This window comes from Cherax quadricarinatus, chromosome 24 (genome assembly GCF_038502225.1).
Source record: "Cherax quadricarinatus isolate ZL_2023a chromosome 24, ASM3850222v1, whole genome shotgun sequence".
Classification (NCBI taxonomy): Eukaryota; Metazoa; Arthropoda; class Malacostraca; order Decapoda; family Parastacidae; genus Cherax; species Cherax quadricarinatus.
This window is the reverse complement of record NC_091315.1, coordinates 21,094,438-21,110,588: the sequence shown is the minus strand read 5'-3', so window position 1 is coordinate 21,110,588 and position 16,151 is coordinate 21,094,438. Positions and strand designations below refer to the sequence as shown.

Below are 16,151 nucleotides of genomic sequence, written 5' to 3'. Positions count from 1 at the left end.
ATCATAAGTGAAAAGGCTAGGAAGTTGCATCAGGATTTAATTAAAAAAATGCCTGCAACTAGTGATGATGTGAGTGAATTTAAGGCCAGCAAAGGTTGGTTTGAGAGATTTAAGAAGCGTAGTGGCATACATAGTGTGATAAGGCATGGTGAGGCTGCCAGTTCGGACCACAAAGCAGCTGAAAAATATGTGCAGAAATTCAAGGAGTACATAGACGGTGAAGGACTGAAACCTGAACAAGTGTTTGTGATGAAAAAGCCTGTTTTGGAAGAAAATGCCAAGCAGGACCTACATTACTCAGGAGGAAAAGGCACTCCCAGGACATAAGCCTATGAAAGACAGGCTTACTCTGTTGATGTGTTCCAATGCTAGTGGTGATTGCAAAGTGAAGCCTTTATTAGTGTATCACTCAGAAACTCCCAGAGCGTTCAGGCAAAGGAATATCCTCAAGGCTAATTTGTGTGTGCTGTGGAGGGCAAACAGTAAGGCATGGGTCACTAGGGACTTTTTCTATGACTGGTTACACCATGCATTTGCCCCCAATGTGAAAGATTACCTAACTGATAAGAAATTAGACCTTTTCTATGACTGGTTACACCATGCATTTGCCCCCAATGTGAAAGATTACCTAACTGATAAGAAATTAGACCTTAAGTGCCCCCTGGTGTTAGACAATGCCCCTGGTCATCCTACAGACGTGGCAGAGCGACTTTATGGGGACATGAGCTTCATTAAGGTGAAGTTTTTGCCTCCTAATACCACTCCTCTCCTGCAGCCCATGGACCAGCAGGTTATTGCAAACTTCAAAAAACTGTACACAAAAGCTCTGTTTGAAAGGTGCTTTGTAGCGACCTCAGAAACTCAACTGACTCTAAGAGAGTTTTGGAGAGAGCACTTTAATATCCTCAATTGTGTAAACCTTATAGGTAAGGCTTGGGAGGGAGTGACTAAGAGGACCTTGAACTCTGCTTGGAAGAAACTGTGGGCAGAATGTGTAGACCAAAGGGATTTTGAAGGGTTTCAGGCTAACCCTGAGAGGAGTATGCCAGTTGAGGAATCCATTGTGGCATTGGGAAAGTCCTTGGGGTTGGAGGTTAGTGGGGATGATGTGGAAGAGTTGGTGGAGGAGGACAATGAAGAACTAACCACTGATGAGCTGCTAGATCAACTTCAACAGGAAGAGGCCAGACCTGAGGAAACTGGTTCAGAGGAGGGGAGAGAGAAATTGAAGAAGTTGCCTACTACAAAGATTAAGGAAATCTGTACAATGTGGCTGAAAGTGCAAACCTTTATGGATGAAAATCACCCTCACACAGCTATTGCAAGCCGTGCTGGGGACTATTACACTGACAATGTTGTGAAACACTTTAGGGAAGTCATAAAAGAACGAGAGGTACAGGCCACTATGGACAGATATGTTGTGCGACAGAAGTCCAGTGACTCTGAAGCTGGTCCTAGTGGCATTAAAAGAAGAAGGGAAATAACCCCGGAAAAGGACTTGACACCTCAAGTCTTAATGGAAGGGGATTCCCCTTCTAAACACTAAGACTCTCTCCTAATCCCATCCCATCAATCATCACCAGATCTTCAATAAAGGTAAGTGTCATGTAATTGTGCATGCCTTTTTCAGTTTGTGTGTATTAAAATTAATATTTCATGTGGTAAAAATGTTTTTTTTCATACTTTGGGGTGTCTTGCACGGATTAATTTGATTTCCATTATTTCTTATGGGGAAAATTCATTCGCATAACGATAATTTCGCATAACAATGAGCTCTCATGAACGGATTAATATCGTTATGCGGGGGTCCACTGTATTCTGTTAGTGGGATGGATTGTGAAGGACGTGCCTATTATAGAACAACAGACCTGCTGCAGTGTTTCTCCTTTTTTATAGTTCATATCTTTCATATACCCATGTGCTGACAAATCCACTCCCAAATGTCTGAACACATGCACTTCCTCTATCCTCCCTCCTACTAATCTGATATCCAATCTTTCATTACCTAATTTGCTAGTTACCCTCATCACCTTGCTCTTTCCTATGTTCACTTCTGGTTTCCTTCTTCTACATATCCTTTCAAATTCGTCTATCAACCTTTATAACTTCATCAGCAAACAGCAACTGTGATAGCTTCCACTTTGTATTAGATTCCACACATTTTATTCCTACACCTATCTGAAATATCCTAGCATTCATTTCTTTTACAACCCTATCTATAAATATGTTAAACAACCATGGTGACATCACACATCTTTGTCTAAGGCCTACTTTTACCTGAAAGTACCAACCACTCCAAAACTATACTCCCACCTGCTTTTAACATTTCTGTCATGATCCCATCAATCCCACCTGCTTTACCCTCTTTCATTTTACCCACTGCCATGCACCTCCCCCACACTCACATCTGGTTCTTCTTCACTCCTAAAAGATGTCACAACTCCCTAGCTAATACATGAAATCACTGCCTCCCTTACTTCATCAACATTCACCAATTCCTCAAAAAATTCCCATCATTTTATCAATACCTCTAACTCCCCATCTACTAATTCACTATTCTGTTTTTAATTGTCAAATCCACTTGTTCAACAGGCTTTCTCATCCTATTTACTCACTCCAAAACTTTTTCTTATTCTCAGTAAAATTTGTTACCAAAACCTCACCCATTATATCATTTGCTCTCCTTTTTACACTCCTTCACCACTCTCTTCATCTCTCTTTTACTTTCCATATACTCCACCCTTCTTATATCACTTCTGCTTTGTAAAAACCTCTCATATGCAAACTTTTTTCTCTGCTATGCGAGCATCTGTCATTTAAAGAAATTTACAGGCGCTTGCACAACAAGCCATAAATGCAACAACAATGAAGAAATACTGAAATAAAATTTATATTCAAGAGTAGCAGTAATATCATCATAATAAGCTGTTGAAAAGAGATTTGTTTTCAGCTGAGATTTGAAAGCATGAACAGATTTCTGATTCTTTAAATGACACTGACTTGTTAAGCAATCTAGATGGGTACATTAGATAAGGGTCTTTCTGTGAATGATTTCTCCCTAACAGTACAAGGTTCAATCAGTCAAAAAGGATCTGCAGCAATTGAGAGGAACATTCCCAAGCCTGATGTAAAAGGTACAAGCATATCAGCAAAATTTTTGAGTTCATTAAGCTAAATACCTTTAAACATTAATAAACAAAGCTTAAATTCAATTCTTGGCTTGAAGGGGAGGCAATTCAGCTCATACAAGTAGGGGAAAGTGGGAACCCCAATTGGGAGCAAAAATACCAGCCTAGCTGTACAATATACAGACTTAAATCTTTCAGCAAGTAGGCAAACCTACAAGTAGATAATTGCAAAAACCAATTTGAAAGGAAACAAAATGTGAGGACAAGGATCAAGATATTTTCTGACTGCAAAGAGATCATGAATATGAAAATTTAAAAATTAAAGAATGTGGTTGATTTTTTTTTTCCAACAAACCGGCCATCTCCCACCGAGGTAGTGTGACCCAAAAAAAAAGAAGAAACATTTTCACCATCAGTCACGCCATCACTCTTGTCAAAACTGCAAATATCCCCACCCCTCTTTGAGAGTGCAGGCACCGTACTTCCCACCTCGAGGACTCAAGTCTGGCTAACTGGTGTTTGGTTAATGTGTCCAACAAATGATAATGAAGAATCCAGGCAGACACCCAAATTCCTCATTAATCCCACAAGCTGCAAATTGATAGTAGCACAATCAAGGGAACCAAAATCTCCATTCTGTACTTTCCTGAGGTTTCCCCAGACAATCAAAATCTCTGTCTTTACCCTTAATAAGTACAAATTCTCTATCTGTTGTAAAAGTTCAAATATTCAGGAAAAGAGAACTTTATCAGTTTTCTAACCAGTTTCCCTGAATCCCTTCACAAAATATTACCCTGCTCCCACTCCAACAACTCGTCAGGTCCCAAAAACCATTCGTCTCCATTCACTCCTATCTAACATGCTCACACGTGCTGGAAGTCCAAGCCCCTTGCCCACAAAACCTCCTTCACCCCATCCCTCCAACCTTTTCGAGGATGACCCCTACCCCGCCTTCCTTCCCCTACAGATTTATACACTCTCCAAGTTATTCTACTTTGATCCATTCTCTCTAAATGACCAAACCACCTCAATAACCCCTCTTCAGCCCTCTGACTAATACTTTTAGTAACTTTACATCTCCTCCTAATTTCCACACTCTGAATTCTCTGCATAATACTTACACCACACATTGCTCTTAGGTAAAAGATCTCCACTGCCTCTAGCCACCTCCTTGCTACAGCACTGGCAACCCAAGCTTCACACCCATATAAGAGTGTTGGTACCACTATACTTTTGTGCATTCCCTTCTTTGCCTCCATGGTTAACGTTTTTTGTCTCCACAGATACCTCAACACACCACTCACCTTTTTTCCTTCATCAATTCTATAGTTAACCTCATCCTTCATAAACCCATCTGCTGACAAGTCAACTCCCAAATATCTGAAAACATTTACTTCTTCCATACTCCCTCTGTCCAATGTGATATCCAATTTTTCTTTATCTAAATCATTTGATACCCTCATCACCTTACTCTGATCTATGTTCACTTTCACCTTTCTACCTTTACACACCCTCCCAAACTCGTCCACTAACCATAGGTAGTAGGCTGGTAGACAGCAACCATTCAGTGAGGTACTACCATCCTACCAAGTGAGTGTAAAAAGGAAACCTGTATTTGTTTTACATGAAGGGCAAAAAAATTGTATTATGAGAACAGATTACTTAACTATTTTTATATAGCCGGACTTGAGTCCTGGAAATGGGAAGTACAATGCCTGCACTCTAAAGGAGGGGTTTGGGATATTAGCAGTTTGGAGGGATATTATGTTGTGTATCTTTATACGTATATGCTTCTAAACTGTTGTGTTCTGAGCACCTCTGCAAAAACAGTGATCATATGTGAGTGAGGTGAAAGTGTTGAATGATGATGAAAGTATTTTCTTTTTGGGGATTTTCTTTCTTTTTGGGTCACCCTGCCTTGGTGGGAGACGGCCGACTTGTTGAAAAAAAAAAAAAAAATTACTTAACTTAAAAGGTGATATGAAAAAGACTTGGAAAACCCTATCTGAAATTCTAGGAACTAAAAAGTTACCAGGAAACAGAACAATCAAACAAACAAAACCAGATGAACCCCTATTCCCACCAACTGAAACAGCAAACAGACTCAATGTTTTCTTCACCATAGGAAAAAACCTGGCGATCAAAATCCCAAGCTCAAACACCCCACCTAATGACTACCTCACTGGCACCTACCCGAACACACTATTCCTAGCTCCGACCAACCCAACAGAAGTCTCACTTATTATCAACACACTACAGTACAAGGCAGATTTAAATAGCTCACCACCCTTTATATACAAAAAAACTTCTCAACTGCTGTCACCAATTATTGAAACACTCTTTAACAAATCCATTGAATCCTCTACCTTCCCCTCAATTCTCAAAATAACAATGGTCAAACGAATACATAAATGAGGAGATCAAACAGATCTGAATAACTATAGGCCAATATCTAACTTACCCCCTTCTCTCTAAAATCTTTGAAAAATTAATGCGTAGGCAGATTTATTCCTACCTCATCTCTCACAACATACTCAACCCCTGTCAGTTTGGGTTCAGGCCTAATAAAAACATGAATGATGCCATTATACACATGCTAGAACTAATATACACTGCACTCGAGAAAAAAGAAGTCCCATTGGGAATCTTCAATGATGTATGTAAAGCTTTTGATACAGCTGACCATGATTTGTTGCACATAAAATTATCACACTATGGTATAAGAGGGCACTCCCTCAACTACCTAAAGTCATACCTTAGCAACAGAAGCCAATATGTGTACACAAATGGAGCTAACTCTTCCACACAACCAATTACAGTCGGTGTCCCACAGGGAAGTGTTCTTGGCCCACTTCTCTTTCTCATTTACAGAAACGACCTACCAAATGCATCTCAACTACTCAAACCCATACTATTTGCAGATGGTACTACATACGTCTTCTCTCACCCAAGCCCAGTCATACTAGCCAATAATGTAAATACTGAATTACAGAAAATATATATCTGGATGATGATTAACAAGCTTACTCTCAATCTTGACAAAACCTATTTCATTCAGTTTGGGAACAGAGCTACAAATGTTCCCCTTAACATAATGATAAATGAAACACTTATCACAAAACTCACAGAAGGAAAATTCTTAGGAATTCACCTTGATAATAGCCTAAAATTTCAGACACATGTACAACAAATTTCCAAGAAAGTCTCCAAGACCGTAGGCATATTATCGAAGATATGGTACTATGTTTCACAATCAGCTCTCCTTGCCCTGTATCACTCACTTATTTACCCCTATCTCACATATGGAAACTGTGCATGGGGCTCAACAACAATAAATCATCTCAGACCATTAATTACCCAGCAAAAGGCTGCAGTCAGAATGATAACAAATTCCCACTCCAGACAGCACACTCCACCAACATTCAAAAGTCTAAACTTACTCACTGTACAAAACATCCATACTTATTATTGTGCCTACTACATACAGAAAACACTCAACTCAGATATAAACCCTCCCCTCAAACTTCTCCTTACCAACCTTAACAGAACACACGACCATAACACAAGACACAGATCACTCTTTGATGTTCCCTGTGTCCATCTCACACTATGTAAAAACTCAATGCACATAAAAGGCCCAAAAATTTGGAATTCACTACCAGTGATTACTAAAGAAACAGTGTCCATATATCAATTCAAGACTCTTCTTAAAAACTACCTGCTCACCCAAAACTAAGTAAACAGTACTTTATTTAACTTCACCTGCATAATTAACAAATCACTTTCTACTGCCTCAAAATATCATTACTCACTGTGTTACTCCCCTAGCCTTAGGACCCCATAAATAAATGCTCAAAGATCAATAAATTCTCATATCTAATCTAATGCAAATATAGCTCTGCCATCACAAATCCGGCAATCAGTTATTCGGTTCCTTCAGTTATTCGGCACTAATTTTGGCTAGCATAATTTAAAATTTCCAGGGTTGCCACACCAACCTGCTGGTACTGTTTGGTGGCACTACTTGCTGCATAAGTCATTCCAATTTCTTTTTCTCCATTTATTGTTTTAACTTGCTTACTTTTAGCCCTAGCCATGGTTCCAATGAATAAAAGAAATGCTTTTCATTATGTAAAGCACCTACACAGTACATTATCCATTAAAGATAAGGTGGCTTTGAAGCCACTGTCAGCTGCCATGAACTCAGTCTTATGAAGCAGGAGAATATGCTTTATTATTACGCTAATATCAACACTACAGCCTACACCTACCATCCGACTTATGACCAAGCTTGGTTCCGACCAACCGGTCGTAAGTCGAAATGGACGTAAGTCGAACCTTTGAAAATTGCCGACATATTGGGTAGGGCATAATGTCAAAACTTTCCTATATAAACTACCTACATAATACTGTAATGTAATGTACAATCATTATTTCATTCTTTTTACAATAATTTACTTCTATTGTTGTATTTTAATTATTTATGTACTGTACAGTATATAATGTATACATGGTAGTGATATGTATTGTAAATTTTACATCGCATACAGTATCATATGTTACTATTATCTTTATGTATTGTCGACACAGTGGAAAGGGAGAATACCACTGGTAGTGTCATCCTGGCAGAATGTTGTGTAACCTATACCCTAAGTAAAGAGAAACAAATCTGGAACATGTGTAATAAGTATGCGGCTGGGTGGCCGGGTCCGTGGTTGGCCGGGTGGGTGGCTGGCTGGCTGGATGGGTGGGTGGCTGGATGGGTGGCTGGATGGGTGGGTGGCTGGATGGGTGGCTGGGTGGGTGGCTGGGTGGGTGGCTGGATGGGTGGGTGGGTGGGTGGGTGGGTGGATGATGGGTGGGTGGGTGGCTGGATGATGGGTGGGTGGGTGGCTGGATGGGTAGGTGGGTGGGTGGGTGGCTGGATGGGTAGGTGGGTGGGTGGGTGGCTGGCTGACCGAATGTGGCTGTCTCTTTGTATCTCTCTCTCTCTCTCTCTCTCACTTGTACACGTAAGTCAAGTTATCATACATATTATAAATTACCTAGGATAACCCAAAAAATCCAGACAAAGTGCTATACAGTGGATCTGTGCTCCAGTGCCCTAAATTAATAATAATATTAATAATCATTATTATTACAATAATACATATGTACTAATATTAATATTATTATTATTAAGCTATAATATAATAATAGTGTCCACTCATTACCTTTAAATATCTGTAGTTTTAATGTAGAGTGAGAGGTGAGTAAACAAGATTAAATGAATAAATGAGAGAGAGAATGAGAATGTAGAATGTTCACGAGTTATGTAAACAAACGTTGTTGTTGTTGTTACCAGCCTGGACACGAACGATTCCTGTTCACTGTCAAGCCGGCCAGAAAAACATCTCATATTTGTTAATTTATATGTTATGTAGCATGATTATTATATAATTTTGAAAAAACATCATAGATGGATTAAGCAAAATGTCTATATTAACGTTTTATACACAATTAATGCGCCTCAGTGATTATTATTATCATTATTAATATGGCGTCTTCAAGACCAAGTACACTCTTAATGAGTGGCTCTGAGACAGACAAGCAGACAAAGACAGACACACAGGTAGACAGAAAGACAGACACACAGGTAGACAGAAAAACAGACACACAGGTAGACATAAAGCCAGACACAGGTAGACACAAAGACAGACACAGGTAGACAGAAAGACACACAGGTAGACAGAAAGACAGGCACATAGAAAGACAGACACACAGGTAGACATAAAGACACACAGGTAGACAGAAAGACAGACACACAGGTAGACAGAAAGACAGACACACTAGTAGACAGACAAACAGACACACAGAGATACAGACAGATATACAGGCAGACAGGTTTATGTGCAATAGTGAAAACAAATAGAGAGCTCGAGAGTAAGAGCCTTTCTTGCCACAATCTCCAGTGCAAGATTCTGACTTCATCTTAGGGGCCATGGTGAAATTTACTGTCCAGTTAGTACAGTTAATACAATATGATGCTGCTAATAGGACAGGGTTACTCAAACTGATGCTGCCTGCATGACACATTGCCGCCGTGAGTATTGTCAAATATTGTACAGCGGTGTGCATCAGCCGGCCCAGCCCAGCTGCCAGATGCACGGTCGTAAGTCGAGTGGACGTATGTCGAGCAGGTCGTAAGTCGGATGGTAGGTGTATTTGCCTATCACAAATGATCTAATATGACATAAGAAACAATATAAATAACATAAAACATGTTAAATACTCCAGAATGAATAATATTTGGCATAACACCGAGCAGTTCGATGGAGGTATGAAGAAAATATGGTATACAAATACCATTCTCCTATCCCTGTCTTGGTGGCTTATATTAGAGAAAACGGAGTGTAGCACAGGGCTAGCTGTCATATACACTCGTACTGTATCATAAACATGAAACAAAAAAGTTATTTTCTCTATATAGATTATCACACATAGCAGCATATGTGTAGAGAACCTAGGATAACCCAAAAAAAAGTCAACGTGCCTTATTTTTAGTACCTGGCTTGGGTTAGCGATATATGATTTTTGGTAAATATTCAATTCCCAGCCAGGGTAGAAACATTAGGCGTGTTTTTTTACACCTGCTGTCTATGTTTACCCATCAGTAAATGGGTACCTGGATGTTAGCCGACTAGTGTGGGCGTTATCCTGGGACACTGACCTAATTTTCTTAAAATACTCTGCATAACAAGCGGCTTTCTATACAGTACTGTAGTATGTCACTGATGTCAGCTAGGCCTGTATACCTTGTACATGTACATGTAGTAAATAATTATTATTATTATTATATTATTATTTTCTCAGTTGTTTGTTGGGTTATCTTATTCAAACTTGGGCAATGTATGCTGGCAAGATACTTCTTCACGTACACCAAAATTGAAAGAAATCAAACCATAAATAGTGGAGTTCACTTCTCAGACATTAGCGGCCGCTTAGCGGTATATTTTTGTATGGTTGTTATGGTTATATTCTCATTTTTCAGTCTCATTTGATAGAATGAAAGATATATTACAGAAATAGATATGATTTTGATTGCTTTCATGATGAAAAGTACCTTGAAATTGCGCTCACAGTAGCGAAAATGTTCTATTCTTTAGCGAAGCTCAAGAGTAAACAAATGCTGTCACCGTCCAATACCTGTTCGCCTGCCAGTCTAAATTCCTGTACGAAGTCAAGAATGGCTTGACATTATTTATACAATTATTACAATAATGCAGCAGTCTGCATAACAGTAAATCTTCTATTTTTTTTTGAATAAAAATTCCAAATGAAAAGCAAGAGTAATATAAGAGGGGCCTGTAGCCATGACTAATGAAAAGAGAAAATGTTATTTTAGTGCCAGGAATGTCTGCATTGTTTATTCTAGATCCTATTTTGAAATTGGCATCTGTTGAAATTTGTGTGAAATCGGCCAAATTGCCAATTTCTGACCACTTTATTGGGTAGTTGAAATAAGTGAATGTACCTTTCCCTCTTTCTTACATTTATTAAACCTTTCAGGGACCCCAGGCCCTCTCCCAGACTTGTTCTCAGGGTCGCCCAAATTTAAAAAAAAAAAAAAAAATCTTATGAAAAGATAGAGAATCTTTTCCCGATCATAATGACACCAAAAGTATAAAATTTGATGGAAAACTTACGGAATTATGCTCTCGCGAAGTTAGTGGTCTCGACAATGTTTACGCATCGGCGATTTTGCCCACTTTGAGCCCTATTTTCGGCCAATTCCAATGTACTAGTCAACAAAACTCATAAATATTTCGCTAGAACTCCATTTTTTTCTATCGAATGAGTACAAGAAACTACCCATTTACCGATTTCAGCTATCCAATACAGTGGTCAGAATTTAGCAATTTTGCCAATTTCACACAAATTTCAAAAGATGCCAATTTCCAAACAGGGTCCAGAATGAACAAGAAAGACATTTCTGGCACTAAAATAACATTTCCTCTGTTCACTAGTCATGTCCCCATGCCCCTCTTATATTCTTTTGCTTTCCACTTTGAATTTTTATTCTCACAAAAAATAAAAGATTTACTGTTATGCAGACTACTGCATTAGTGTAGAAATGGTATAAATAATATCGGCACACTTGTGAAAGAATATTAGACTCACCAGTTGACGTTTGTTGGATGCTTAGCATGATTTGTTTACTTTTGAACTTTGGTAAAAATCGAACATTTCTGCTACTTTGAGCTCAATTTCAAGGTACTTTTCATTGTAAAGCCAGTCAAAATCATCTCAATTTCTCTAATATGTCATCCATTCTATACAATGAGACCAGGAAAACTAGAATACAACAATAAATACCATACAAAAATACAATGCAAAGCCGCTGTTTTAATCCAAAAACACAAAGTTTTTTTTTTTCTCATTATGCACTGTGTGCTGCAGGATTTTTTTTATAGTGCGCACACTGACCACATTGACCCATTCTTTCATATGTAGGCCTACCAGCTTTCTCTCACTAGATTTGAGGGCGCTAGAATTTAGGTGTACTAGTACTTCAAAAACCCTGGTGCGTAAGCCATACTAGTACGTCCGAAACCCTGAAAGGGTTAAACATAAATACCAACCACTCCCAGACAATATCCTCCCCTACTTTTAACATTTCTGTCATGATCCCGTCAGTTCCTGCTGCTTTACCCCCTTTCATTCTACATAATGCCTCACACACCTCCCCCAAACTTACATCCTGATCCTCTTCACTCCTAAAAGATGTTATACCTCCCTGACCAGTGCATGAAATTACCGCCCCCCTTTCATCATCAACATTTAAAAGTTCCTCAAAATAATCCTGCCATCTACCCAATACCTCCAGCTCTCCATCTACTAACTTCCCTACATTGTTTTTAACTGACAAATCCAGTTAGAGAGTAATTGTGGTAGGGGACCTGAATGCTAAAGTAGGAGAAACTTTTAGAGAGGGTGTGGTAGGTAAGTTTGGGGTGCCAGGTGTAAATGATAATGGGAGCCCTTTGATTGAACTTTGTGTAGAAAGGGGTTTAGTTATAGGTAATACATATTTTAAGAAAAAGAGGATAAATAAGTATACAAGATATGATGTAGGGCGAAATGACAGTAGTTTGTTGGATTATGTATTGGTAGATAAAAGACTGCTGAGTAGACTTCAGGATGTACATGTTTATAGAGGGGCCACAGATATATCAGATCACTTTCTAGTTGTAGCTACACTGAGAGTAAAAGGTAGATGGGATACAAGGAGAATAGAAGTATCAGGGAAGAGAGAGGTGAAGGTTTATAAACTAAAAGAGGAGGCAGTTAGGGTAAGATATAAACAGCTATTGGAGGATAGATGGGCAAATGAGAGCATAGGCAATGGGGTCGAAGAGGTATGGGGTAGGATTAAAAATGTAGTGTTAGAGTGTTCAGCAGAAGTTTGTGGTTACAGGAAAGTGGGTGCAGGAGGGAAGAGGAGCGATTGGTGGAATGATGATGTAAAGAGAGTAGTAAGGGAGAAAAAGTTAGCATATGAGAAGTTTTTACAAAGTAGAAGTGATGCAAGGAGGGAAGAGTATATGGAGAAAAAGAGAGAGGTTAAGAGAGTGGTGAAGCAATGTAAAAAGAGAGCAAATGAGAGAGTGGGTGAGATGTTATCAACAAATTTTGTTGAAAATAAGAAAAAGTTTTGGAGTGAGATTAACAAGTTAAGAAAGCCTAGAGAACAAATGGATTTGTCAGTTAAAAATAGGAGAGGAGAGTTATTAAATGGAGAGTTAGAGGTATTGGGAAGATGGAGGGAATATTTTGAAGAATTGTTAAATGTTGATGAAGATAGGGAAGCTGTGATTTCGTGTATAGGGCAAGGAGGAATAACATCTTGTAGGAGTGAGGAAGAGCCAGTTGTGAGTGTGGGGGAAGTTCGTGAGGCAGTAGGCAAAATGAAAGGGGGTAAGGCAGCCGGGATTGATGGGATAAAGATAGAAATGTTAAAAGCAGGTGGGGATATAGTTTTGGAGTGGTTGGTGCAATTATTTAATAAATGTATGGAAGAGGGTAAGGTACCTAGGGATTGGCAGAGAGCATGCATAGTTCCTTTGTATAAAGGCAAAGGGGATAAAAGAGAGTGCAAAAATTATAGGGGGATAAGTCTGTTGAGTGTACCTGGTAAAGTGTATGGTAGAGTTATAATTGAAAGAATTAAGAGTAAGACGGAGAATAGGATAGCAGATGAACAAGGAGGCTTTAGGAAAGGTAGGGGGTGTGTGGACCAGGTGTTTACAGTGAAACATATAAGTGAACAGTATTTAGATAAGGCTAAAGAGGTCTTTGTGGCATTTATGGATTTGGAAAAGGCGTATGACAGGGTGGATAGGGGGGCAATGTGGCAGATGTTGCAAGTGTATGGTGTAGGAGGTAGGTTACTGAAAGCAGTGAAGAGTTTTTACGAGGATAGTGAGGCTCAAGTTAGAGTATGTAGGAAAGAGGGAAATTTTTTCCCAGTAAAAGTAGGCCTTAGACAAGGATGTGTGATGTCACCGTGGTTGTTTAATATATTTATAGATGGGGTTGTAAGAGAAGTAAATGCGAGGGTCTTGGCAAGAGGCGTGGAGTTAAAAGATAAAGAATCACACATAAAGTGGGAGTTGTCACAGCTGCTCTTTGCTGATGACACTGTGCTCTTGGGAGATTCTGAAGAGAAGTTGCAGAGATTGGTGGATGAATTTGGTAGGGTGTGCAAAAGAAGAAAATTAAAGGTGAATACAGGAAAGAGTAAGGTTATGAGGATAACAAAAAGATTAGGTGATGAAAGATTGAATATCAGATTGGAGGGAGAGAGTATGGAGGAGGTGAACGTATTCAGATATTTGGGAGTGGACGTGTCAGCGGATGGGTCTATGAAAGATGAGGTGAATCATAGAATTGATGAGGGAAAAAGAGTGAGTGGTGCACTTAGGAGTCTGTGGAGACAAAGAACTTTGTCCTTGGAGGCAAAGAGGGGAATGTATGAGAGTATAGTTTTACCAACGCTCTTATATGGGTGTGAAGCGTGGGTGATGAATGTTGCAGCGAGGAGAAGGCTGGAGGCAGTGGAGATGTCATGTCTGAGGGCAATGTGTGGTGTGAATATAATGCAGAGAATTCGTAGTTTGGAAGTTAGGAGGAGGTGCGGGATTACCAAAACTGTTGTCCAGAGGGCTGAGGAAGGGTTGTTGAGGTGGTTCGGACATGTAGAGAGAATGGAGCGAAACAGAATGACTTCAAGAGTGTATCAGTCTGTAGTGGAAGGAAGGCGGGGTAGGGGTCGGCCTAGGAAAGGTTGGAGGGAGGGGGTAAAGGAGGTTTTGTGTGCGAGGGGCTTGGACTTCCAGGAGGCATGCATGAGCGTGTTTGATAGGAGTGAATGGAGACAAATGGTTTTTAGTACTTGACGTGCTGTTGGAGTGTGAGCAAAGTAACATTTATGAAGGGATTCAGGGAAACCGGCAGGCCGGACTTGAGTCCTGGAGATGGGAAGTACAGTGCCTGCACTCTGAAGGAGGGGTGTTAATGTTGCAGTTTAAAAACTGTAGTGTAAAGCACCCTTCTGGCAAGACAGTGATGGAGTGAATGATGGTGAAAGTTTTTCTTTTTCGGGCCACCCTGCCTTGGTGGGAATCGGCCAGTGTGATAATAAAATAAAAAATAAAAATCCATTCGTTCCCTAGGCTTTCTTAACTTGTTTATCTCACTCCAAAATTTTTTCTTGTTTTCATTAAAATTTCTTGCCAGTGCCTCTCCCACTCTTTCATCTGCTCTCCTTTTGATCTTAATACTACTGATTGCGAAAAGGATTTAGGAGCTCTGGTTAGCAGTAATCTAAAACCAAGACAACAGTGCATTAGTGTTTGCAATAAAGCTAACAGAATTCTTGGCTTCATATCTAGAAGTATATATAATAGAAGTCCTCAGGTTGTTCTTCAACTCTATATATCCGTGGTTAGCCCTCATTTAGACTATGTTGCTCAGTTCTGGTCACCGTATTACAGAATGGATATAAATGCTCTGGAAAACGTACAGAGGAGGATGACAAAGATGATCCCATGTATCAGAAATCTTCCCTTTGAGGATAGACTGAAGGCCCTGAATCTGCACTCTCTTGAAAGGTGTAGAATTAGGGAGGATATGATCAAGGTGTATAAATGGAAAACAGGAATAAATGAAGTGGATGTAGTAAAGAGCGTGCTGAAAATTTCCAGCCAAGACAGGACTCGCAGCAATGGTTTCAAGTTGGAAAAATTCAGATTCAGGAAGGATATAGGAAAGCACTGGTTTGGTAATAGAGTTGTGGATGAGTGGAACAAACTCCCGAGTACAGTTATTGAGGCTAAAACGTTGTGTAGTTTTAAAAATAGGTTAGATAAATACACGAGTGGGTGTGAGTTGAACCTGACTAGCTTGTGCTGCTGGGTCTGGTGCTGTGCCCCTTCCTTGAGTGGAGGTGACCAGACTGGGTGAGTCATTGGGCTAATCCAGGGGAGTGGGTCACTGGGCTAATCTGAGGGAGGAAAACATGGACCTGCTCTGCATGGGTCAGAAGGCCTGTTGCAGTGTTCCTTCTTCTTATGTTCTTATGTAACTGAATGTTTTCAGACATTTGGGAGTTGACTTGTCAGTGGATGGGTTTATGAAGGATGAGGTTAACCAAAGAATTGATGAAGGAAAAAAGGTGAGTGGTGGGTTGAGGTATATGTGGAGACAAAAAATGTTATCAATGGAGGCAAAGAAGGGAATGTAAGTATAGTGGTACCAACACTTTTATATAGTTGTGAAGCTTGGGTTGTAAATGCTGCAGCGAAGAGGCAGCTGGAGGCAGTGGAGATGTCCTGTCTAAGGGCAATGTGTGGTGTAAATATTATGCAGAGAATTCGGAGTGTGGAAATTAAGAGGTGTGCAGTTACTAAAAGTATTAGTCAGAGGGCTGAAGAGGGGTTGTTGAGGTGGTTTGGTCATTTAGAGAGAATAAATCAAAGTAGA

At 39.7% G+C, this 16,151-nt stretch overlaps 1 protein-coding gene across 7 annotated transcripts in view; it reads right to left on the bottom strand.

Moving 5' to 3' along the window:
• The window catches only part of dx (deltex E3 ubiquitin ligase), a 207,043-nt gene that overhangs the window by 112,256 nt on the left and 78,636 nt on the right, over positions 1 to 16,151 (bottom strand). The gene's annotated exons all lie outside the window — the stretch shown is intronic.